The 27903-nt window shown below is 42.7% G+C and overlaps 1 protein-coding gene across 4 annotated transcripts in view; it reads right to left on the reverse strand.

Moving 5' to 3' along the window:
• cdh19 (cadherin 19, type 2) overlaps positions 1-27903 on the reverse strand; it is a 111969-nt gene that overhangs the window by 23817 nt on the left and 60249 nt on the right. For 2 of the 4 annotated variants that reach the window (XR_015111030.1, XM_086192030.1), the window contains exon 1: positions 988-1155. The gene's annotated coding sequence lies outside the window, so the exon portion shown is untranslated. Of the gene's footprint in view, positions 1-987; positions 1156-9214; positions 9291-19403; positions 19805-27903 lie in introns of those variants that run through there. The other 2 variants (XM_086192032.1, XM_086192031.1) reach the window with 2 other exon arrangements.

Genomic DNA, 27903 nt, shown 5'->3' on the forward strand with positions numbered 1-27903 from the left:
ATTACACGCGCAAGTGGAAACGTACTGTGTTTAGCGATCCGTCATGAATTTCCACTGACATTCATCAGCGATGGTGCTCTTGTGCTATTATGTGCCTCTTTTCTAGTCCGTAGAAGGAAAAAAAAAAAACAACAACAATTAACTGAAGCTGCTGATTGCAAAATAAACAAAAAAATAGAGGATTAAATTATAGGGGGATCTATGCAAATCTGATTAGCATGATGGAAAGACGTTTTTTTCGGCAAAGTTGAACATCAAGTTTCAAGCAGCTGTAAATTAAACTTAAGAGTAGCAAGACGTCGAGTCATTTTTGTCTGCGAGCCTTGAAACCCGGAAGTCACTTCATATTTGTCTGATTGTCAGAAGTCTTTCTTTACACACGGTCCTGCAGAGGTGGGTTGGATATTCGTTCATCACAGTAAACTGATCTTGTAGGGATGAAGCTAAAATAACAGCAAAAAGAGGTTGTCACATGTTTGCGATTACTCCAATAAGAAAGATTGAAAAAAAAAAAGGTTAAATACTCCGTAGAATACTTTTTCTTAATGCCGCGCTCTGAACGAGCTGCGTGCACAATTTCCCCCGTGATAGAATTCCCAGAAAACTCGTGTTTTTTTTCGTGACATACCACCTTGTGGGTTGTAGAAATGTTGTCTTCGCTGAGACTACCAGTTTAAAAAAAAAATAACGCAGTCTTTTTTTTTTAACTGTAAATGACTGTCATTTGATATTCTATTTGTGGCGAAACACTGTCCTATAACAGCGGGGAGAGAAATGCACTGATTTCTCACTGCGACAAACACAAGGAACCTCAGAACTGACTTAAGATTGATCGTACAATTATGTATTCAACCATTCTCTTCCCTCTTCATGTTGAAACCCTTTCTTTTTTTTAACATTTCTCGATACAACAACCCCACAAGTATATGAAATTGCATCTAATTAATTTTTGACAAAAGGAGGCACTGCATCCTCCGCCACACCCACCTGTTTGTGTGAGCCTGCTGTCCCCCAAGCCACTTTTCACCAACCGCCGTCTAGAAAGATCATCACGGGGTGTAAAGAAACACAATCTACTTAACTAAATACCCCGGTACTGGAAAGCAATTCACTCGCCACAATAGCAGAAGCAAATGCGAGAGGTTCTCACAATGAGTAATCCCCTGTGCTGACGACCTCCCCCTTTTTTTTTTCTGCATCTTCTCCCCCCCCCCCTTTTTTCTGTCCTTCTCAAACTTCCCGGGAAAGAACAAACACAGGCTCTATTGTCTTGCGCTCGCATCTGCAGAACACTCACGGCCTTCATCGCCATGCAAATAGTCAGAGCCCAGACTTACAAATGGATTTCTATCTGTTGGATTTTTTTCCTCACTCTCTCTTCTTTGTGAACAATCCAGTGCTTATTAGAGTGGAGCCAGAGCATGGAGGGATGCTAATTCATCCACTGTAGGACCACTATTTCTGCTAGCGATAGGAGGGCAACAGGCTGTTTTTTGACATTCAAGCCGAGGGAGCACGCTGTTCCTACACGCCTTCCTCTGATAACGCTCGCATTTAAAACTTGACCTGTCATGACACCGTGTTGCAAAATCCCTCGAAAGACTGTTTGTCTTCCACGTTCTCTGAGTTCTTTTGTGCTCTGGTGAGTGCGGCAACATATTTTCATGAAACATCAGCTTATGAAAAGTTATGCACAATTTTTAAGCAGTGTCCCGCCGCACGAATGCCCAACAACACACGTAATCTGCATGCCTGCATAGCAACAAGAGCATTCCTTTCATTCTTAATTAAAAAAAAAAGCAATATCTTCAGGTAAATGTAACACAGCTGTTAAGGTTTGGTTAGGGTTTGGGTTACAATACAAATAAATACATGCAAGCATCCGCAAATATCCTCGTTAGAAAAACCCTGTTGGTCCCCATCACAACGGCTCCAAAATGTTCCTACGTCTCCTTAAAAACGCTCACTTTGTTGCCTGAACTCCTATAGATGCCCAGATGTTTAGCTGAAATAATTTAGGATAAAATTATTGCAATTTCCCTGGCAGAACATGCAAAAGGGATTAATAAAGTAATTTGTCTGTCTGTCTGTCTGTCTAAAAGAGAAAAAATGCCCGGTCCTTTCACCAGGAGAAGCGGTGGAAATGTCCGGCCGAAAACACTTTGCTTTGTTGGCAGTGCAATGGCTGCGATGTTGTCCTGCCAGCTCATGATTACACGGGTTATGGATGTAATTAAAAAGAGAGTGAGCAGAAGCAACCTGATAGCCACCATTGCACTCACAGGTTTGTCACTTTTCAGTCATGGTGTTGGTGACTAGTGATGGGCAGTAACCCGTTTCTGCCATCAAATTTGTTTTTCTGTCATGGGGTAATCGAAGGCCTGATTGTAAGAATCCAATCTGCTAAAACCTCTGACAGGTAAAGCATCCATCCATTTCCTAAGGGTTATCCTGTTAAGGGTCACTGGGGGGTGGAGCCTATCCCAGCAGCCTTCAGGCGAGAGGCGGGGTTCACCCTGGACAGGTCACCAGTCCATCACAGGACCAACACAGAGAGACAGACAACCATTCACACTCACAGTCACACCTACGGTCAATTTAGAGTATCAATCAGCCTCGTCCCCTCTTGATGTCTTTGGACTGTGGGAGGAAGCTGGAGTACCAGAGAGAACCCACACAGGAACAGGGAGAACATGGAGACTCACACAGAAAGATCCCGTGCTCCAGCCGGGCCTTGAACCCGGTGCCTTCTTCCTGTGAGGCGACAGTGCTGCCCACTGCACCACCGGGCCGCCCCGTGATAAAACATATCCAGAAAACACCAGGTGATTCCTGTTTGCACGAGTCACAAGTACTTTGATTACATTCTCAGGTAACACCAACGGTTTTGGTGACCAAACAACATTTTTGGATACAATAACCAAAGGTCACTCAGTCTCCTGAACATCATCTAGACATGCGAACACCTGAGAGCTAATTACAAACCGAAAAAAATGCCAATAGATGCTATCTTCAGAAGATCTAAGGAGGGGCGGTCCAGCATTGTTGTGTTTCAATGTCGCCCAAAGTGCCTGTACGAGCCCTACCTCAGAGCCTGTGACAGGGTGGAATTTGCTATTTCGGAAGTTGAGATTAGTTCTCCGTGTGAACTTCATGGCTCCAGTTCTGATTCCATATCAAACAGAGAAATGTCAGGACCTGCTCTGTGACATTTAAAACCCCCACTGTAGACCTTGTCTAATTGAGCCTCCCTCATTATAATGATGGATTGTGGACCGACCACAGCAAAAAGAACATCAGGGATGAAAGCGACGGTTTGGCGCTGGTAAGAATTATTTACATTCCCGCTCTCTTCTTCTCTCTAAGTGCAGCACTGAATCTGACTATCTCTCAGTCTCCGGTGACATTTCAGGGGCTGTCAAATAATGAGCACAGAGTAACGGTCAGCATATTTGCGACAAGATAAAGGTGAGTCTGGTCAAATCAGCATTCAGCGGGATGTCATGTTGTATAAATAATCTAGGCGCTAATGGTGATATACTGCTTGCGTATCCTGTGTTAGCTGCTATCAGCAAAGATATCATTTGTTTCATAGGAGGCTCCAGCAGAAGATAATGTGGCTCTGACATAAAACAGACGATTTTATTCAGCCGATTATTGAGTCCCCCCCCCACTCTGTTGCTTTCTCTTTGAAAAACAAGTTATTTTCTAATCAAAGAGTGACGCGAATATACAGTTCACAAGTTCAGGCTAAGAAGAGATGAAGGACTGGACTGTTCACACGCCGTCATGTTCGTGGCAGATGTGCCCTTCACGGCTTACATCCATATTGGCACATCGTTTCGCTGTAATTGGAAGATGACTAAAGCGCCATTGGTATTCAGCTCAGTCCACATGTGGTGAATTTGATGAGGATGTCACATTAAAAATGCATGTTCCTCATATGTTCTTTGGCCTTTGTCTTTAGCCATGGGAAACAGCGGACACTTATGACAAATAAGGACGGCGCTGACGCCGCCTGAGGTGGATCTCTCCGTTCGACAGGAAGCATCAGCCTCCCACCACACGTGCGAACGTCAACCACTGATGGAGTGGAAAAGAAACCGGGTCGCCATTCTTAGAACTTCATTACAAAAATAATTCCACGAAAAAAACCTACTTCTTCACCTGCCATGAATCTGCTACAACATGCACACTCAGCACTCCTGGACAGCGAGAAAACTCCTGGAACGAGACAGCTTTATTGTCTTCCAGACGACTGATAATGCAAACTACAGCTTGAATTAATTCACTTTCAGGGTCTGTTTCTAAAGCTTTCAGCAGCTATGGCGCTGTGTTATGTTCCCAGCTGTAACAACTCATTTAAATCTGCTCGGATGTTCACCTCTGACTTTCTTCCATTCTGTAGCCAATTGCATCTTCGGGCTCTTGGGTACTTAAGCATTTAGAGCTGTCTGCGATGACAAATTAATAGACAAATTGTAAAAATAGAAATATTCATTTATTCATTATCTATACCATTTATCCTGTGCGGGGTCGTAGGGAGCTGGAGACAATCCCAGCTGACATTGAGCAAGAGAACAGCAAAGGATGTCCTACCCCAGAACCTTAGTGCTGTTAGGAGGCACTGCAGAACCACTCTTTACCATTCGTGAAAACACAGAAGGAAGCTCGTGATCAACTCATAAACACGTAAGATCGTAGTATGTGGCTGGAAAAAAAAACAGATGCTAATCTGAAGAATAAGTGCCGTTTTCATTTGGAGGATAGGGCCTAGGACAGCGCGCTTAGCGGGAAAGTCTGGACCTCCTGGCCAGCTGGGGCCTTTCTGTGCAGAGTTTGTGTGAGACACATGCATATTAGCTTAACTGGCCATCCAATAATACCAGACATTGGAAAGATCTCCGCTTACTGATGTCTGGGGGTTTCTGACTGCCAGTTAGTTGCCTGAACGGTAATGAAAACAGCTGCTGACAAACCGAACAGAGCCCTTACACTTTGTCAAGGACACAACTTCCTGTACACCTACACCACCATGCATGTCGCCGGCCGGCAACTGCCGCTCTTCGCTTCTCCGTTCTGCGATTTTAAACTCTGTTTGTCGGAATAACACCGGGGATCGTCCCCGATCTCTCTGAGTGAAGCTTTTAGAAACTGACCTGAGAGTCTGTGTTAACTAGTAACTCTAAAATGTCCCGTAGGTGAGAGTGTGACTGGGCGTCCGCCTCGGTGCGTCATCCCAGTGATTGACCGCCGATCTGTACCCTGCATCTTGCCCAATGTCAGCTGAGATTGGCCCCGGCTCCAGTGACCTTGTACGGGATAAGCAATATAGATAACAGATGGATGGATGGACGTTATTACACGCACACATATAATGATAATTTTTTTTTTGTTCCCGAACAACAGCAGGGGATGCTGGACAGACAGAGAGCACTTGTCGTTTTCTCCATTTATTTTTCAACATTATGAGATCAGAAAACACGATTTGTTTGTAGGGAAACAGCAGACATGCTCAGCCCTCTCATGCTGTGAGGATCCCGAGAGCAATCGTGGTTTAATATCCGAACAATCTGAGGAGGAGGATCAAATAAGAACATAATTATGTGAGATTTGCGATGCGAAGGGAAAGCTTTCACGTCACTCACTGGGTGGCTTTTGATATCAAAGTTTCCAACATGTGGCCTGGTATTTTGGTGCCGAACACTTTGAAGTGTTGCTCTTTCAATGTGGCAAACTGAACAAAATTACATGTAAATTGATACTTTTACCAATTTGCCTGTGCATGAACCATTCCAGTTCTCATTAATTGGTGAATTGTTTTCCCACAGATGTTTTCTTCCCCCTCCTATTTTATTTCTTTGGCCCTTTTGGAGATTCACAAATTTAGCTCGTAGCTAATGGTAGGCTAACACGAGCTACAGTACAGCAGCAAAACGAAAAGAAAAAAAAAAGAAGATGAATTTTACAAACTCTCAAGTGTGTCCGCATCCGTTTCCTCCAGCCGCATGTTCAAGACCAAAATCAACAAACACTTGAGCACTTTGAGCCAAAAACATGCAAACAAAAACACTTCCTGTTCAGCGCTTGCTCACGCTAGCAGTCAGTCGAACCAGCGCCACCTCATGGTGGTGGTTCTCTCGGATTCAAGCAGATGTGGATTATATGGGACAATCTTCTCTCCAATTTGTAAAGGGACATTTTTGGTCAGTTTTGCTAGGTTTTTTTTGTTTGTTTGTTTTGCTGTCACTGTTTGCCAAAAGTTGCCATTAGCTTTAAGCTAAATACACGTAGCAAGCTCTGTCAGTATTGTGGAGCCACAAAGAACGAGGGGGGGGGGGGGGGGGGGGACTGTCATCATGACCCCGAGATACCTGTTTAAGAATACTTGAGGGGTAAAATATAGTTTTTGGTTGAAGTATCACTTTCAGGTATTTCAGTTTCAACACTAATCACTCAATTGACCAAATTTTTAGAGCCCATCCACGCTCGCCTCTCTTGAAAGACAGTCATCCCGTTGTTTTCTATTCGATGTCAGCAAAGCTTCATCTTCTGAGTGTGAGAACTGACAGCGTTTCTCAAAGGACTCACTGGAGGAACAAGCAGACTTCTCTCTGTTCTCCAGGGAAATATAGTTTTGAGTTGAGCGTGTGGTATCCATCATGCTGATGAAATGCATAATTAATTCTCATCATTCTTATAATCCTTCTCCAGACTTGACCGCGAAGATGAAAATTACAAGCTGGGCCCATGTCAGCGTGCTGGCTGATATCTATTGTAGTTTTCTCACTCGTGGCGAAGAAATGCAGATGATAAATCGGCAAGGTTACAAAGTATTTACACAAATAAGTTGAAAACAATCGATCCAGTGCACCACTCTGTCATACCCTTAGGGATGTGGTTCCCCTGGAAGAATGCACAATCCCCCTGGCCTGGGTTCATTTGAGACGCAGATTGTGTCTGATTGATCAATGAGAACCACTGCTGAGCCATCAATCTAACAGGAGTGGAATAGGAAAAAGGGAACATTAACATGTATTAGCTGCCGTGTCCTGACAACGTCCTCTACCTTGAGTTGGTGGGAAAGCAGCCACCTCTGGGGACATGAACAAAAGTGGTGAGACCTGCGACAGGTACACGTTATATAAGGAAAACAGGGACGATGTCAACATCTCGGCTCCTTTGTGATCTCATCTCTGTCACAACATCGGCTCCTTATCTCTGTGTCTGGCAGGGGAAAAAAAAATAATAAAAAAAAATCATATCCTGCTGCTACTCCCACACAGGTTAGAGAGTTAATAATCTCAGAATTGAATAAAACTTAAATATCACCTTCCAATGCCCTCCAGGTAATCATGAATGTAAGCCACTGATGGAAAGCATAAAATTGCCTTTTTTGACACGTCCGCGCTGCACTTTTCAAGACAAACAGGTGATTAATGAGTGATTTGAGCAGGCATTTCTGCCAGACAGATGTTCCATATTGCAGTAATCATTGGGCGGAGCAGTTAGGAACTGTTTGTCAAGGTCCTTCTGAAAGAGTGCCATGCATGCGAGATTCATTTCCAGGAAAATGGCGAACATGTTGTGATAGAGGATCTGATAGGATATTCAAGCAAACCCCCTCCGTATGTAGAAGTACTTAACATCCACTTTTAGGCAGGTTATAATTCTTCTCTTATTTGTTTGAAGAAATATAAACTGTGATGAAACAGCAGCTATTCCAAAACATCGAGTGTATAAAAGGTGGACACGCGTCTGAAAAGTGACCTTCCCCCCAACACCACCCTCATACATGCAGGTTTTTAAACCTGGGTAAAGGCGACTCCAAATGTTCATCCATCCATCCGTCCATTTTCTATACCGCTTATCTGTCAAGGGTCGGGGGGGGGGGTGGAGCCTATCCCAGCTGACGTTGGGTGAGAGGCGGGGTTCATCCTGGACGGGTCTCCAGTCCGTCGCAGGGCCATCAGCAGCAATTAGGGGTTCAGTATCTTGCTCAAGGATACTTGGACACGGTCACTGGGACCAGCGACCCTTCAGGCAACACAAGAGGCACCAGCGAGGACTTAAGTTCATATGCTTTGCTTCACTCCAGGCCTTTTCACCTCTGTAGGACAGTGGGAGATGATAAATATCCGCGTCCACTGAGGGATCGTCTAACCCAGGACGCCATCCTGAGTCAACCCTTTCCCACCGCCGACGGAAGCCAAATCTCATCTGGGTTGTTGACAAGCGGAGCAGGAGCTTTACTTTAATTTTCAAGCAAATTAAAAAAAAAAACAAGGCTTCAAGCTTCTTCTTTTTTTTCCTAATTCAGTGTTTTCACTACCACCACCGCTGTTGATCTTTTCAAAGCATTGAGTGACTTTTTTTTTTTTTTTTTTTAAATATCTAACCTTCAAGAAAATAAATTGCTTGCCAGTACCTTTTTCCCTGAATGATTGTGTCCAATCACCTCACACATAACACAACCATTGCGGCTGAACATTTGTATCTCTGGAAAGGCCTCATGGCCGAGCTGCTGGATCGTATCTGATTGCAGAAGTGGACTTGAGGAGGTTGCCTGTGGATTTGAGATATGGATTTAGACCCGTGATGTCACGCAACTGCTGAATTAGTGCAATTGTTGGGTCCAATTCAGGCACTTTGCCTTGCTACCTCAAACAGAAGCTTCTGATTACAATTAATAATTCTCATCTAATGGGCTGAACTCTACTGATTGGTCCCCAGCTGGATATTTAAAAAAAAAAACAAAAAACAAAACATTCAGAGACAGAATTGCAGCAATCAAATAACCAGTGCTGTTCGTCTGTATCAAGCGTTTCACATCCCTGATGAACTCGCACGATTGGCTGAGGCAGAAATTAAAATAAATAAATAAATATATATATATATACAGTATATATGACATTTAATTGACCCATTTATATCAGTTTGACTGTTTCAAAGTAAAAGGAAAAAAATACTTGATATATTTGTAAGAAAATACATTGGAAGTTCTTTCTCACTTTAAGAGGATGTATGGTCAAAAAAAAAAAAAATTAAAAGTATTGACATGGTACAAGAAAAGCCGGCGGATCTTGGCTTGTTGCCCGAAAAACCTTTCATTACAGCCTCAAGCATCAGAAAATGTTGGAAGTTAAAATGTTTGCCAAAGGGCATCTTGACACCAGCTGACAAGCAGTGAGAACATCTTGTTAACTTTTGCCACCTTGATTTTAGCACCTCATCTCGGATGTTGAGAAAGTCATATCCCGGTTGCCTCCTCCACCACTCGGCCACTTTTCCTGCATAAAAAAGAAGCAGCATTTAATTTTACACTGCACATCCAATATTAACCATTAATGTGTTTACATGCACAAGTTTAGCACTCTGCCCAGTAAACGATAAATAATAGATGAGTTTACAAATTACTACAGATTCTGACATTGTTTTTTTTTGTTTTTTTTTCCCCCCCTCCCTCAAGCGGCAAAAATAACTAGAGGTGAATAAATGTCAGTTTAGGGGTTATGCAGTGTAAGTTTAAATATTAAAATTTGAATTGCAGCAAAAATCTGTTTTCGTAGCAGTCAGCCACAGTCATATTCTGCTCATGGCATTATTCATTCAGTCCTGCAGACATGCATCGGCGCTAATCTTTGCCCCCAATGTATTTCAGCTGGATTTCACCTGTTCAATGAAAAAAACAAATCCATATCCATATCATTCTGAATGGGGAATAAGATTAGCTAATATTTTGAAATTGTTTCGAGGATTTATTGAACACTAACATGTTGATGTGTGTGTTTGTCTCTGCCTGGAAGGCTGCTGTCACACAACACACAGTCTTTTCGACGAGGTATGAAATGGTGAAGTCTTTAAAACTGTTATTAAAATGATGATGTGTTTTATGCTCAGAGAATAAAGTAATCTATTTCTGACATTTATGCTTTAGTCCACATTTTAGTGTGGCTTAGTGTCACTAGGCTGCATTTTGCTGTCTCATTTGGTTTTAGTTTTTTTTTTTTTGGTTGTAAATTCCTTTTTTCTTCAGCTCAAACAGCAGAATTGTTTCGAGGGGCGACTCTGTAGCCATGCAGATGTTGCAGGTATAACTAACTTAACCCTTCATATGGAGTTTGAAACTAGGGATTAAATGCAAAAATACAAACATCAATGCATCATCATTACATTTTACCCAATGTTTTGTGGAGGTGAAATGATTTAAATTGCAAATTCCCAACCACAAAATGCTTCTATCAGTAAAAGTGTACGTTTTTGAGTTTGGATCCCCAAAAATCCATTTCCATCTTAAACCCATTTTCCCTCTGGCACTTGCTGCTTAGCTGATTTTACATTTTAAGGGCTGTTAGACTTTAAAAATGTGAATCAATTTAATAAAAAAGGGAAAAAAGCGTTCAGTTTTATGATGCACCACATTGCCGTTTTACAACCCCAAATTGAAACAAAACACTGTTGTTAAATCTGAACACGTCTCATAGCTACAATGCTGTTTCCTGTTTGACAAATGTGTTCGTAAATGAATACATCCTTCCTGCCGAGACACATTTTCATCTCAAGCTTATTTAATTCAAGTAGTGCAAGCAAACGGGGTAGATAAAGAAGGGGAAAACAAATTATCTTCAACATTATAGCAATGTACAATTCAGGTTGCTGAAAATCTCCCAGGATCAATTCAGTCCACTTAAAAGACAAAAAAAGAAGAAGAAAAGATATCAGTTGGGAAACTAGTAAACTTGAATTAGCCGAGTTGGTTTTTTTTGGAAAATACGACTATATGGTGCGTTCAGATTGAGCTCAGCCAAAATATGTGAGCACGCCACGACCTCCTCACAGCACATTGCATGGCGACAACACGACGTGTTCAGATTACATGGTAGGTATTTGGTACGTATGATAATCTCCTGGTTCCGCAGCATCATGTAACTGTCGCACATCGTATTTAAAACACCAAACTTTGGCTTGAAATAAGTAAAGTCCTCTGCGTCGCAACTTAAACCCCAATTTAGATGTTTTTACAAACCTCAAAACCAAGTATTTTTCATGCCTAATCCTAATCTGACAATACTGACTCTTAATGAGACACTTCAATCTTCCAACAGTGAAATTAATCTCATGAAGCTGTCAGTTCTAAAGGATCACCTGAGAAAGATGTCACCGCTGAAACTCGTCTGTTCCCAACTACAGAAGTCTCCGTGTGGGAGTTTTCTTTTCTTGTCATCAGTTAGCCTACGCGCCTGTCAATTTATAGTTGTGCAAAAGATTTTGCTTCATGCAATTGAAATGATTAAAACGAGCTTTTCTAAACTACAAAACAAAATCCCCATCATCCATATTCTACATGCCCATCAGTTGTCTTTAGCGTGGAACCGGAACTCAAATAAACTCGGTTGACACAAGCCTGCGTGTTTGCCGTGGTGCCGCCGTAAAAGTCAGATATGGTGTGACACGGCATTAAGAAGGCGTGGTTATTTTCTGCGCGTTTGCGTGGTGCGTTTCATTTCCTGTTTCACCGAGAGGCTTCTTTGAATTAAGCAGAAACACAATAAACCAAAAGAAATATATCCTACAGCAGGATCCAATACTTCGTAAAGATCATCAAGTTGAAAAATTGATTTTAAAACATGAGCTATTTAAGATTCTGTAAAACTCCATAATCCAATATGGCTGCCGCAGGACAATAGCAACAAAAAAAACGACAGCGGCCTATCTTAGAAGAGACTTAAAGTTTGTCAAGGTTGATCATAAGTTAGCCAAATGGTTTTTGCATTACAGCGTGGACACAAACACAACCGAGAAGCTCCAGCAATACAAAAAAGTATCTTTCACTACGACACCGTACGGTATAGGTGAGGGGAAGTGGAACAAGGCTTTTTGAAACTCATGTTTATGTGCCCTTGCAACAACTTCACATACAAATGCTTAACTTTCCCATTTAAAGAATAGCTGTTTTGTTCCCTCTAACCTCACGAGATGACAAGAATGAATGCTGCAGGAGCCTCAGCCCCAGACAAAAGGACACCTTGAGGGAGAGGCAGGTCTTACTAACTATTTTCACTTCACCAAGCAGTCAGAGATGGATATGGTGTATAAACAGTGCTGACTCTTTGGTCAGAGAGTGGGGTGAAGTATCAAAGGTGAAAAATGAGGGAAGATGGATTATTTAATTGAGTGTGGGTGTTGAAAAAGATACCAAGTTTAAACGTCAAATATCAGAGATTATGGCTGGGACGTGTGGAGGATAATACGAGCGGGAATGGGAACCGAGGAACAAGAGGACGCCTCAAAAGGGCAAGATGGGGAAACAAGTCTTCCTCACAGCGAGAGGTTCCACCCGTCCCACCTGAGTAGCTTCACATTGGGCCCCGTGACAGGCTGGCCACATGCCCATAGTGTACTTAGCCTTTTGGCCAAAGCATGCTGGGATAGACTCCAACCCCCTGCAACCAAAATGAGTATGACAGTTAAGGTCGTACTCATTTATGTATCTATCAATTATTGAATATTTTACTGTACATTCAAAACAGTTCTAAATGTGTGTGTCTGTGTGTAGATGAGTTAATTAAACCCTGATCAATCACTTTACTGTCTCACCTGAGATCATTATTTTCAATCTAAAGGCGCTACATCATTACTGAGCGAGGGTGAGTTTTCCCTGCTGGCCGAACAGCGATTATCCACCTGGACACTTGAAACTTTCACTCTCTTTCCTTTTAATAAGAACAGAGGGAGTGTGTGAGCAGAATCTCCATTAGACTGGCAAACAAAATTGCATTTGTTCTTGAGCTCAACACAATATCCAAAAGTGGTTTCAGTTTTTAAAGAAGGGTGAAGACGGGCAATGATTTATTGCGTTTTTGTAAAGACGGCTTGATGTTACGTGCGCAGTTCAAAAAGGTGCTGAGAAAATAAATGACTTCTTTGGATACAGGAGCTCCTCCTTATCCAATAAGTTCTCCATAATGAGCTGTAACTTTTAGGGCCATTCAGATCAATTCTGGTGACGTCCTCTCTTTTTATTTCAGTCCTTGGTATCATGTATGATCTCAAACTGTATGGAAGGGAAATTCTCAACTTTCGGGAGGCTCCACCCTAGTCTGAAGTCTGAAGATTTCTCAGAGCCCGACAGCAGCAAGAACAGCGGATAACAAACCCGCACCCCTTCCCCCTTAGCTGTTCTGGCTTTCCCAACTTGCCCGGATTCAGCTGATTTCTTTGGTGTATGTGTACACACATGGTTACTTTGTGTCCTTTTCTGTCGATTACTCGCCTTGTATTCCTCAGATTATGCTTCCAAGCCACTTCTGGGACACGCCTGAAACGCGACGCAGCCTTGGCTTTTGGGAATTAGGGATTACAAGTCATTGTCAAGGGAAATGATGCTCAGATCCAACTCTCCTCCATAGTTAAACAAAACAGAGACATCGCAGCATCAGTTTGTAACATGGGGAGAGCTTTTAAGACATTAAAAATGGATGTGCAAAGCAACATTTTTGATCCATCAATTGTTTTTGCTGCGAGGAGTTTTCATTGGCGGCTGGGCTGGGCTTTCCAATAATGCAAGTGTTTAACCGCAGTGGCACACAAAAGACTTTGAGAAAACCCTGCATTGGCGAACCAGTGCAGACTCTACTTGTTTCCGACCATTTCTACCAACGAAACCATTGAATGTCCCAGTCAGAGTGAATCCAGTAGTCTGGTTATACTGGGGTTCTCATTTTAGAGACTGAAGTGTAAGATCGAAGGCACTTGGTGCAAATTAATCTGCTAAACAATTAATATTCTGGCCGTGGCGTTTTGGCATATAGGGGGTAGTCATACGTGTCTAAATTAATCATTGGTGTGTTTTTGGCGTGACACTGATGTAGCAGTCACGTCTCTTTACGAGCCAGGTGCACCGACACTGGTGACGGTTAGGTGGCGTATCTGCTGGGTTGGAGACACAAACGGATTCTCTGGTCAGGTGGCGACGTTTCATGTGTAATCACCAAAGTTAGAAAGACTTGATGAAGAATTTCAACGGAGAAGAGGGGGTGTTAATTTGGATGCATATTACATGTGCAGGGCTCTGAGGGCAAAGGGCTGTCTCACAAAATGTTAATTAGATTTTATAAAACACATCTGGAGAGGCTGTCCCTCAAGACGTTGTTCCAGGAAACTAACACACTCGTAGTGAGAGGAACAAGGGGGTCAAGACTAAAAAAACTCAATATACTCACATCCACAAAAAGCAAGAATATTATTTTTGAGTATTTTCGGTCCATGCCACTGAACAATACTGAAGTACCAGCAGGTAAAACTTGTACCTCTCTCGCAGCTGCGAATTTCCGATTTTATGCGGCAGAACAACACACCGGATACATCATTATTTTGGCTTCCATCGGAGTAAAACCCAGTTTGAAAGACTTGGACAGATTAGGACAGAATGTGATGAGAGCGTACTAACATAGGAACCGATCCTGATGGTTGGGACTACATAACCAGCCCCCCACTGTCACTTTGTCCATCAGAGCGTCGATCCACAAGACCTTATCAGGCTGTGTATCTGAAGCTAACGGGATGGTGGGGATTCACTTGGCAAATCTACCTCATCTAACTTTTCTTTTGATCTGAGCAAGGCCTCTCGGGTGTGTGTTTCCTAATCAGCAGAGTTGAACTTGTCTGGCTCGACTTCACTTGTAGACAGAGAGATGGAGTCTCTTTGGGCGAGTCAAACGCCACCTAAAATTTATTTTACCCAATTCTGTCAGTCCAGGATTTATCGGATAGTGGAAAGAGTGCATCTTTAGTAACCATTTAAAAAATTCAACCCCCCTCATTCGCATATTCATATGTCACGCAGCTTGTTGGCTTATACATTTGTGTAATGTTTTGTTAATGCGCCTTGTGTAACTATTGCATCATAGATTACAAAGAATTTAAAGCGTCGGAACATCAGTATCATCAGAATAAATTGAATAATTGCAATAGTTGCACTGTCTGGGGTTATTTCATGATGACAAGAGACAGCGGCATACATCATGTCACACTTCCTCACACTTCCCAAAGATGACACGGAGCAGTAACACTTACAGGCAGTTCCTATTGAACGCAGGGGTATCATCCTTCAAGCGGAAGACTAATGAGAGGGGAACAAGCAATGTTGACATACAAAGTGTGTTTCCGTTGTGAGGTGTGCAATCAAAGAGCAACAGACTACTTTAGTAGAGTAAATGAGATCAAATAACATACAGTCGGAAACTAATTTTACAATAGAGATAAATCAATAACCAACAGTTCCCATTAAGAATAGAGACTTCCTCATCCGTATGATTTGTGGTGCTTTTGAACTGCTACATCCTCCTAATTCTAAATATTAGGAATGAGTTGGTTTCATTCACGCGATTCCAAATCTCATGGTTTTAGTCAAAAAGATGGACGTAAACACCCAGCACTGGTGAGGTCAGAAACGGTACAGTCAGCATGCAAATGTGCCGTCAAAATATCTGCAGAACAACATGATGAGTCCATCCAGTGCTGCCTCCACCTCTGTATTAGGATATTTCATCCCTTTTGTTGACGTCAGGTGACTTCTTACTTTCCTTTGTTCATTATTCCCACAGCCACTAGATGGCATCAGTCATTAATGCATCTTCATAGATCTTTTTCACGTCTGTCTGCTCGTTCTTCTGGGGTACGCATGTGAATATCAGAGCAGGCCGGGGTTCTAGGTGGGCAGCCATCTGCCTCGACCAGCTGGGTTTAACTCTGGTGGAACTGTGGCTCACCTAAGTATCATCCTATCACAGGAAGTTGCTGTTCTTTTCATTTTTTTCCCCCAGTTATTTATTCCCATAAACTAACTTGTACAGGTAAAGGCAACAGCATTTTGTCTTTTGCTTCGGCGCTTTAATGATAGAAAGCTAAACTAGTTCAGTTTAGTAGTTAGCTAGTTAGTTTAGTTCAGACGTGAACTAAAGCCAATTTTGACACAGTGATGTCGCTCCTCTCTGCATCTGGTTTAAATATGTGAAAAGAAAAACTCATCATTACGACTTGTGTTGTGACAGAATTGAAAAACAACAATATGGTGTCTGGTTTATGCCAATTTTTTGGGGGGGAATTCCTTCTACTTATTTTGACATCTCTTATAACATTTCTTGACATTAACCAGTAAGATGACAGCGTGATCACACTGACTCACATTGCGGCATGTGTAGAAACGAGGAGGAGGAGGAGGTGGTGGTGGAGGAAGAGCGTGGCTGTTGCTGCTGTCAGGCGGAACGAGGGAAGGGGAGAAATGTTCGTTGAGCAGAGGCAACAATTCCCCTGCCTAATATGATATTTTCATAAAGGAGTGCTGCACCGAGAAAGATGAAATAAAGAAATGCCGTCACCTCCTGCAAAAAAGCTGTCATAAATTTGCTGGGTTACCTGGTGGCACGAGATGATGAATCGACCAGCGGCTTGGTTGTCGACTTTTGCTTAAGTTTGATTTTAAGGAGAATTAGCCACAATTTATTGTAGGTTTTGCCCTGTGTCGATTGTTTGGCAGATGGACGCCATCAAGTTCAGCATGTGATGGTTGAACTGGACAACAGTTCCTACACCACTGCCTTGCTTCATATATGCCGTATATACAGCAACGTACCAAGCTCACATATACACACAGCTGTGTTTGGTGCTCTCTGGACAGGTTGAACGCACCCCAGATCGACTACCCACCCGATACGACTGACCCTGACCCTGCTACTGTGGGTTTCTGCAGGCCAACTCCCAGTTTGTGCATTCACACTGCTGATTTATATTTTCAGAAAATTTTGCCAGCGGGATGTGTCAAAATGTTGCTGTGTGCTCAAGATATTTGTGTAGCAAGAGAACAGAATCATTTACATTTTGTATAAAAAGTAGAAGTTTGGGGGGGGGGGGGGGGTTCTCCGTAATAAACATGGAATACCTGAAGTAGAGAAAAGGAATATATTTAAACACGTATAGTACAAGGAGAGCACTAATTGTCCCCAATAATTCCGTATGCACATACTTTCAGTAAACAAACCTAATTGTGTACATTAACGGCATACACAAGGAACTAATTATTCTTCTGTTTTAATGTATTGACTAGATTACTGCACCCACGTTGCCTCTTTTACATTATTTAGACAAATCCACCTTAAATACTTGTGTGTAATGTCATGCATTTATCCAGATATGGAGCAGAGAGACCAACATCGCAGGAACATGATAGCATCAACATTTTTCAGTTGTGATATCACAGCACATTGAAATTCATTTGATACATTTCATTAGCTCTGATATATAAGCCTGTGCAAATTGAATATTTGTTCATTCGCATACTGACAAATAAATAGCAGTCAGTCAGAGAACATCTAATCTCTAAATCATCTAAATTGTGGTTTTTCTCCTGGCTACAAAGCTCTTAATAGCCCACTAATGCAATATGCATCCTGAAGCAAAACACAGCTTAAAAACAGGCTTCTCCAGGAAACAGAAGTTCGACATAAATTGTCAATCAGTATGAATGCCTAGGGAAGAATGCATGAACCGCATTTACCGTTTCCTGGAGCCATGCACACAGGAGCAGAGCGCAAATCTTGAGGCCATGCAGCCATCGACACACTTCAGCTCACTGTGGTTTGTTTAAAAGTGCAGGGCAGATTACACAAGCTTACACTGGAATCGTCATCTTTCTTCCCCCTGTATTCAGAGCAACAGTCTGACGCCGTGTAAGAAGGGTGATACTTTAACTTGAGTATTAGCAAGAACAGCTTGGTGTCTGTAAACATTATCCAAAGACAGGTGCGACAGATTTTTGGGCAAAGCATAGATATTTTTCTACGGTCCGGCGACAGGCAGGCTTGTAATTTTTTTTTAACGCTGCTACATCAAGATTAAATGTGTTAATCTCGAGATAACTCGGCTTGTTTTCTACTCACTGATTAAACATTTTTACAGCTTTTTATGCCTTTTGTCGTCTCAAGATAACCAGATAAATTAATCCCCTGCGGATAAGACCTGCTATCATCGCTATTTGATGATTTCGAGGCATTATTTGCCGCGGAGGTCCGATGAACTTTTTGTGCTGGTTAGAAAATAAGTTTCACATTAAAACTAGTAAGCACTCAGGAGTTCATACCTCCGCTAAGGTGAACTTTTCTGCCTGTGGTTGTTCTGTGGAGTGAGAGGGAGCTGAAACATGATCATTTTGGGGGGATTTTGCATGAGCGCACAGACTAAAACTGCTCTGTGGTGCAAGTATCACTTCCCTTGTCTACCAGGGGGCGCTAGAGGGCACAATATGTTTGTCACCTCCTGTAAGAGCTAGTTGGCTTGGTTTTAAAATGCTAAATTCACATCAGTGCCTTCAGGCTGGGACTGTAATCCGACATGTGGGGTGCAGGTCTTACGGCTTTGCGTTCTATGGCCGAGTGGTCCACATTGCCATGGTAACGCAGTTTGATGAAAACTCTCCATCTTCACAGTTTTAGACATTTTTTGACCAAACCAGAGACGGATTAGGTCAACCGCCTTTGACGAGGACTTCAAATTGTAAAAATAAAACATGTAATTTCATGTTTTCACAAGATGAAACCCCCCCCCCCCCCACACACACAAACACACACACACCCCACAGAGGTATTAGTTTGAGATTGGAGCAGAAGATATAGTACACACACAGACAGATACAGGTATATCCAGGTGAGAAGTGAACAGTCCAAATGTCAGAGGACCAGACATGGCATTTCCAGCCTTGTTTTCAGCTCTCTCCTCCACCAACTAATCTTCAGATTGCTGAGAACGCTGAAGAATTAAAAACCCTCCACAGTCTTCAACCCTTAGCATTAGCATAGAGCCCGATGCTACAGAACCACACCGCCACACAACTGTATGTTTGTAGATTATTGATCATTTGCATAAAAATAAGTATGACTGTAAAATGCAAAGCCTGCTATTTTCCCCTCCACATGAGGGATCATCCCGGAGCCATGACAAATCCTGAGCTTTGTTCATTGACCCTGCGGGGTCAATTACGTTTGCAGTGAAGAGACACGGAGACCGCCTCGGGTTCACAAGACCGTAGTGTTGGCATGTTGATCGATGGCGGGGATGCTTATCAGCCACAGTGTGTTACAGACACCTAATTGCAATTGATCCCCTTCGCTGTTCCATTAATTGTAAATCCTCTCTCAATCACAAACTCCACACTGCACGTGTTGTACTCTAAAACTAAAACTTCATTCATCAGCCGGCTCCACATTGGTTTTCAATATGAGTACAATGTGGAAGACAGTACCAGAGCTACGAGACACTCGGAGGGTTACACTGCTGAACGTGGCGCCCCGGATGGTTGAAAAGGTCAAGGTTGATAGCAGATAATTGTTCTCGCCGCAGTGTCAACTCACCGGCTCGTGTTATCAAGTCACCAATCACAGATCCCAAGTAGAAGAATAAATCAGGAGGAGCAGGGTTGGTCAGACGAGACTGAAATATCACGGAGAATTTATCCATCTGCAAATGAAAGACTTGCTGATCAGGAGCATGTTAGTTGGCTACCAGCGTTTCAGTTGCAATTTTTACCTCCCATGTGTTTCTGACCAGTACGGCGGTCCATACGTTACAGCCGACTGTGGGGCCTCCTCCTAAATGGATTGGCAGTATTTGGAATTATACTACTTCCAGGGGTTCTCTTGTAGGACAGGTTCCACGCATGTGCACAAAGCTGATGTCTTCAGGAAAAGCGACAGTGACACATTCCCTCAACTCATCTTCCCAACCCCAAATAGGACCAAGTGTGCCTGTGGGGACCCCCCCAAACAAGCCGGAGGCGACACACAGAACTGAACCAGCCCCCTCATGTTGGTAGACAACACAATAAGCCCCTGCACTACCTGGGCGCCTAATAAATAATATTCTAAACTATGCAAGGATCTCTCAGGGAATGTGATTTGTATCTCTCCTGCTACATGTGCTGTATTGCTCACACCATGCAACACTTCCTCCGAGTTTTATTGGAATAAACACAAGAAGAAGCATGGCGAGAGGCTTGTGTTTGACTACAAGGCCAACAGCAATGAAGCGGCTTCCTCCCCCTGGCAACAGAGTGTACATAACTAAACAGCAGCTCCTCGGCAGCAAAGAGAGACTTGCCCAAAGGACAAACTCCTCCAGGAAGCCTTGAAAGAAATTGGTTATTAAATAAGGAAGACCTGAGATAAAGATGTCAGCAGTAATAACGCTTTTTATTTTGACTAGGCTCATATTTGTTTGGAGGGGGAGGTTGACATGAGGGTTTCTCCCACTGCTGGGAGGCTGATCTGTCAGCAGATAGCCTACATGGCAATGCTGTTTCACTGTCGCCCTGCACTGGTGAGCACAAACTAATATAGGGGAAGTGCAGAGGCGGCGCTTTCTTGCTAACACACTTAATACTCCATACACAACTACACCAGTCACTGCTAATGGTATTTTCAGCCATGGTGGTTACACTGGTTTATAGGTCCCAGTGAAAAACACAAACGATGGGACGAACTCTCAGCTCCAACTATTGGGTCATCCTTCTGTCTTCGTGTCATGCGTCTTTCTGTGGGAGCAGAGGAGGGTGCGAGAGGAAGAAGAGTCGCCTTTTTTTCTGAAAAAGAAAAATAGGCTCTCATAAAATCTTATTAATACAGCGTGTTAGATAAACATACAACATAAAAGGACACATAATGGAAATCACCCGGAGACACAATTACTCGAGGAAGTTAATTAAAGAGATCAAAATAATTAAGAAAATTTGCATAATTGTCGTCGAAGTTGTTTGCGAGACTGAACAAATAGGAGCACGGCAACAAGAGTTTAACGAGGGAACTTTTCCCTTTTTTGTTAATTGAAGTTGAGCTCTAACAAAGCACCGGATTTTTTGAGGAATGTAGAAAAATAGCAAGCAGCTTTATCGGGGTTTGTGACCCTCTGACCACAAGGTCGAGGTATAAAATGATATTTGGCTGGAAGTATTAAACCTGTGGATGTTGCCAATGTGTCAGCTCGTGCGAATATACCTTTATTGGCCTTTAGAGAGTCACACAGATGCAACTTTATGGTAATTTTAGAGTCCATAGTTTATGGTGTAATAGTGAAGTAAGACGGGCATTTTCATCTCTGATAAAGCAGGGTGTGTGTGTGTGTGTGTGTGTATGTGTGTGTTATGCTTTCAATTATCTCGCCTGTTTTACCTCAGCAGTCAAAGTACAGTTGCAAAACCATCTTTGACTATGCAGCAGCATGTGTTTCTCCAGCTAACGTGGCCGCATGTTCTGGCCACTGTCGCTGGTAATTCAATTTGGCTGTAGTTAAATGTCCCTTTCGACGGATCGACCGTAAAGCTCAGAATACAGGTTAATCACAAATTCCAAAGGCAGCCGGTTTGACTACGTTGCACCACATGTACGGAAGACTAATTTGGGTGCCGAATGTGGAGTTGTTCTGGACACTACTGTAAGTAATTCTGTAATTTGGCTGCCAACAACTGTCCCTGGGCTCTATTCATTAAATCTACCATAAAGCGCAGAATACAGATGCACACCAAAATTTCAGGGGCTGCCAGTTTGACTTTGTGGCAGCAAGTGATGTCAAATTTGACAGCAACTGAAAGTAATGTCTAGAAGAACGTCACATCAGGCAAAGTGTCCCCTGACAGCTACCTGGGCCTTGACATCTACCATAACGCTTAGAATAAAGGTGCACTCGCAACTTCCCAGGCGGCCAGTTTGGCTATGTAGTAGCTGGTGACGCAAAGGCTAACTTGATGTTCAGGACACTGTCCTCAATAATCCACTAATTTAGTGGTTGTTTAGTGTAATTCTTTACAATGTTTCAATGCATCTACTGTAAAGCTCCAAATATGTGTGCACACCAAAATTACAGGCTTGACCAGCCGGTGTGAGGTCTCTCTGGAAGCTTTCTGTGCCTCTCCATCTACCTTGTTACTGGTGTCTCTTGCTTTGTGGTGTTTAATGTTGGCTTCACCAAACTACCACAAAGGTAAGAATACAGATGCACTCCTAATTTCCAAGGCTGCCAGTCTGACTAGACTGCACTGTGTTTCTGACAGTTAACTTGCCAAACTGATGTTCTATCATTAGTAAATCCGTAATTTTGTCCTTGGCAAGTGTCCCTTGCAAGTGTCTGTGTGGTTCCATGCATCTATCATAAGGCTCTGAATAAGGGTGCACACCAAAATTTCAGGGGCTGAGAAACTGAATAGAAGCTGTTACTACGAGTCCCCTGTAGCTTTTTGGACCTTCGCATGTATCATAAACTTCAGACTACATGTGCACTTGCTTTCAGGAGAGGCTGCTTTAAGTAGAGACATGCACACAGTGGCTTTCCCGAATGTCAATGCCCGGCTCCATCACAGGATCTTTCTGTGTGAGTCTCCATGTTCTCCCTGTTCCTGTGTGGGTTCTCTCTGGTACTCCAGCTTCCTCCCACAGTCCAAAGACATCAAGAGGGGACGAGGCTGATTGATACTCTAAATTGACTGTAGGTGTGACTGAGAGTGTGAATGGTTGTCTGTCTCTATGTGTTGGCCCTGTGATGGACTGGTGACCTGTCCAGGGTGAACCCCGCCTCTCACCTGAAGGCTGCTGGGATAGGCTCCAGCCCCCCTGCCACCCTTAACAGGATAGAAAATGGATGGATGGATGAATGGATGAGCAGGAGAAAAGGACAAAGCTTAACAGTAACTTCATTACTGTATGAATTAAAATTCAAGGCTCCTTTTGTGGTTACAGAAACATTCCGGTAGCCTGTGTCACACGCAATCACCAATCCAATTATTGCGTGTTGCCTGTGCCTCTTTGTATCATTCTCAACACAGAACGCCTGAGATTCGTTAATGAAATGCACATACGGCAAAATAAAGTGTGTTGGAAGCGCGACCAGGGCATTATCTCTGCAGAAGGTTAAAGAGCTCCGATTGGACAACTGACAGCAAACCACCAACAGAGAGCTCTCATTAATAGTCACTCCATGACACGCAGGCTGGCTGGAGCTCAGTATAAGACGGACGCTTCCACTGGCAGGCTCTCAACCTGCCCACTCGGAAATTTTTCGGCAATAAAACATACCTCAGCAAACCAGATGGCTGAAAAAGCAACCGGAAGGGTAAACACATTTCACTGCAGAACAAGCCAATTCTATTAAATATTTATATTCCCCTTTTTTCTTTTTTGCTTGGTCCTGGTTTTTATTTTAGGAGCAATAAACAATCTCCTGTTTTGTTTTGTTTTTTCTTCAGAGAGGCAACAGAAACATAAAACATGATCAGTATGAATCCACTGGGTTTTGGCTTTATAGCTGACTCCTAATCCACCATAAGTGTCTGGTGTCAGAACAGTCTGAGCTGCTGCACATGTTTTTTTTTGTCTCTGTAGAGACCCTGTGGAGGAAGTGTTGATTTGATGACACTGTTTCCACGACGTCTGGACCCAAAAACTATTTCAAAATGTAGCATTCATCGATTTAGATGAGAAAATGAGTACTGAATTTAATGCACGAGAAAGAACAACACATTCAGATTATCTGTGCGTCCATGCAGACCCCCAGCATTTGACCCTAGAAAAGATGAGCATTTATACTTCTGCGCTAAACGTGTGTGTTGAGCTACGATTATAGCGCCGATATTCTAGGATCTCATGCTGCCATGTTCCTCTATGTGCTTCAGATAGCGGCAGGTGAAATAGAGGAAATAGCTTTGGAGATGAAGCTGAAAAATATTCCAAAACAGTCACTCTAACTGGGATAAAAATAAAGAAGGAGTGTGTGAATGCGTAGAGGGAGAAGAAGAAGAAATCAGGCTTATTACTGGTCAAAGTCGGCCGCTCACTTTTGTAGCAACATTGTTCGAGCGCGTAAAACTTGAATTATTTATCATAAAAAAGGATGTTTGTTAAACAGCTGCTCGCCAAGCATTACAGTAAATTCACTTGAAGAGAATCCTCAGAGTGCCCCCCTTCTGGACCAACGGTTTCTCCCTGAGGGGACACAAGTCTCTTTGCTGGGCTCCAGTTATCTTGGAGCAGACTTTTACAACATCATTTAAGCTATTCTCGTCCTTTACAGACAACCTATTAAACCAGCAAATAGATGACAAAGTTATACGGCTTTCAATAAGTAATTAATAAAGTCTTTATTGCACCTGAAATAAATAGGAAATTCCTTACTTGTTGATACCTTTAAGGCAAAAGCGTGATCATCAAACAGTTTCAGAGAGGCGCAGGGGTAGTCTGACTCAGCCTTAAAGAAGAGAAATTATAGGGTATTTCTCAAGAGAGCTGCTCTTATAAGAAATCATGCAGCTTTCTCTCTGTGCACAATAAAGCAGCAGGGGGACGGGACACAAGCCTGCTGTAACCCCATGAGACCTCCGGTGTTGGACATGAATCCAAACATGGCGCTACGTCTTTTATAAAGAAACAGAAGCGGGTAGGTTTGTGCAAAAATAGCGGTATCTGCATTATTTAAAAAAACAAACAAACAAACAAACAAACCAAACAACAACAATCTATTCGTCATGTTATTTCAATACATCCTTGAAAATGTAATTTGTAATGTAAAACATTATTTTACTCACAGAAAAGTATGTCAACAAGATGTGTACACTAAGCCATGTGGCCAGGGGCAGCCATGATAAAATCTTGAATGCTAGCTAACATAACTAGCTAGCAATCCTGATACAAAATTGATGCACTTACCTAAACCTAATAATCAAAATGCCTGATTTGTGACTGGAGGAATCGGGGATTTTACCCTGACAGAGTTGGCCCGGTCTCCCCTGTAAACTGTCCTTAGAGAAAGTTTTACCCAGACCCCTAAACAAGTGCACTCTCATTAAGCTAGAACTCTCTCTCCATGTGCTTCAGACATCAGATAGAATCAGGACACAGGAGAGAGAATGACACAAGGGCATACTCGCCCCAGGGCTATAGCTAAAGAACAATCGAGGACACTGAAGCCGTGTCCTCACTTTTTTTAGCCATCCAGAGAGGGTTTGCGTTCTGCAACTACAAACACGTACTTTGAGTCCTTTCAGGCCGACTGACTCGGCCTGGCTGTACAACGAAGTTTAAAAAGGATGTAACGCTCATTTACCACGACCACCGCTAGCGATTCTTAGCTTGATAGCAGAAGAAATGAAGGTTTAGGGTTGTGGTTTCTTCTCCTGAGGGGCACATGATAACACCAAATCGAGGATATTACAGGGAATTCACTGGACAAAACACAGTCAGACTGCTGGCCCCAGAGGGGGCACAATTCTGTTTGTTAGACACCAATTATACCAAAGCAGACTTTCTACAAAACCATTCAGCCTATTTTTGTCCTTAATAAACAACCTGTAAACCCTCTGATGCCTACATAGACCAAGGACCACCTGGGAATAGTGATGGGCAATTATCAACCTTACTTGTTGATGGTCAGCGAAGTTGTCGTTACACAATCAGACAAAGAGATACAGGGCGCAACCATCTTCTAGTGACGGCGTAGAGGCTGAAGGCGGCCATGTTTAGGAGAAGTCTGTAGTCCTGAAACCAAACAACAGGAGGTTGTAGGATCTTAGGTTTACGAACCAATGCCATTCATGTGCTCGAGGGAGGTAACATAAGAGTTCCATCACGTAACCCAAAGCTCCCCTCCCATGAACCAGTCTGCTATCCGGTACACCATCAAGCTGGCTTGCTCTCCCTGGCTCCCCTTCCAGAAGCTTCCTTCCTCAACTGTTATTAACATTTCCGTGTTTCCCACATTCTGTATTGTAAACTGTTTTCTTGTCTGTAACAACATCTCCTGCACGTCTGTCCCTCCTGGTGAGGGATCCTCCTCTGTTGCTCACCCTGAGGTTTCTCAGATTTTTCCCTGTTCAAAGGGTTTTCTATGGAGTTTTTCCTCAGTCGATGTGAGGGTCTAAGGACAGAGGATGTTGTTATGATGCCATGTGAAGCCCTTTGAGACAAACTGTTGGTGGAAACGGGCTCTACAGATAAAATTGCCTTGCCTAAACTTGAGGCTTTTTTTTTTTTTTTTTAAATTAAAGACGCCAGCATGAACGTTTGTTGAGAGGCTCTGTGGGGGTGGGACAGCCGAGCTTTCACTGTTAGCAATTACGCCCAGGTGCCTTTTCTGCGGTGAAATTTGGGATCATTTGCGAGCTGGAGCTGTAGGGGACTTACTGTGTATTCCAATTTAAACTACTGCATTTACTGCTATCCAAGCTACCGGTTCATCAGCAGCCCCGTGTGCAAGTAGCAGTCACACTCCACAAGACCTCCCATCTATGATAACTGGAGTTTTAGCACTACAGAGACAGACGCCAGCTGCAAACCTTGCTCTTCTCAACTCTAACTGCCCATCACAGACACCCGGGGAAGGGCGACTTGTCCCTGTAACGTTAAGTTAGCATGCTAGCGGGCACAGCCACCTTCAGACAGCAATGTGCGCCACCTCGGATATCCCTGCTCTGGATACACATCAGATACACTGTAATTCCTTTCGATCAAAGCCAAAACTTCACCGTACCCGAAGGATACAACAACTTTAGCAAATATTACACATTTCAAAAAAAGCAAAATAGCCTTCCTGATCGTACTGCGCTCAAGGAAATTCCAGACAGACAAAACACTGGGAAATAAGATAAAAATGCACTGTTGATTGAGGACAGTACTGGAACCTTTTAAGTAGTACACGCACAATCAACAGTTCTCCAACAATTAATCAATCATTTAAGAGCAAATTATCATCGGTGAATGCCACGTTGCTTTATAAGGCAAACTCGGCCCAAAGAGGGCAGAGAGAAACTTTGGTCATTTAGCTCTGCCAGGTTGAACTAAACTAATAAGATTACTTTTGCCTCTGGAGCAGCTCTGCTTCTGAGAAATGTTTATACAACTAAAACTCCAATTTGCTTAATGTAAACAGATTGTCTCTTCAGGCCCTCCCTCAGCTCTGTCCTCCTCCCAAACAAACCTGCCACTTGATCATTCAAGTGCAGGCTTAAATCCCTCTGACAATCATGGCTACAGCACACCATTATGTTTACATTTTGTGCTGTAGATGTTAAAAAAGAAAAACACTTAAACGTTTCTGATCAGTAGGAATGTTTAAAAAAAAAACGGCAATAGAAGTCTAATTAAAGTTAAAAAGGGACATGCGTTAAAAAAAGTATCCGCACACACATTATTTAAGTTTGTTTTCCGCACACCAACAATGGGAAGAAAACAATTTTGTTGCATTAAACAGTCTTCTCCATTGTACTCGCAGGCAGAGCTAATTTGGGGTATGAATAAAATTAACTGGTTAATTGTTACCCTGTAATTAATTCTCACTAGTTTACAGTCACTGAACACAGAGACAGCAACATATGTTTAAGTCACTGTGGCTAGCACTTAAAAAAAAAAAAAAAAAAACAATGACAAGAAAAGATGGTGTGATTATTCCCCATAAAGTCCTACCCCTCCCCAAGTTCCATGTCATGAATAAAGATGTAGGTGTGCTGGTGAAGCGTGTTGTGCAGTGGTGAATTTGAATACATGGTAGTGTCTCATTTCATTTGTTGTACAGCTCTGAAAGAGGTTTACATGTTTGTGTGTTAACGCTGCTTTTTCGTAGGTAATTTAGGTTTGCGTGATGATAAAGCCGGTGTGCAGCTCGCAGGCTGCTGTGGAGGTACAGTACACATCAGATTCTATAACTCCTCTTTGATGTGAAAATTTCCTAACAAAAAGATATTGGGACAAGCAATTTGCAATGTTTTCCCATTGGCTACAGCAGTATTTCCTCTATGTCAGAGACAATAGAGCTTAATTAAAAAGAACACAGTTATCAACCTAATTATTGCTGTGAATTTAGGCAAGTCAACCCAGGTCT

The sequence above is a fragment of the Aulostomus chinensis genome, chromosome 21, assembly GCF_037954235.1.
Source record: "Aulostomus chinensis isolate RoL2024-O1b breed Wild chromosome 21, RoL_Achi_v1.0, whole genome shotgun sequence".
Lineage (NCBI taxonomy): Eukaryota > Metazoa > Chordata > Actinopteri > Syngnathiformes > Aulostomidae > Aulostomus > Aulostomus chinensis.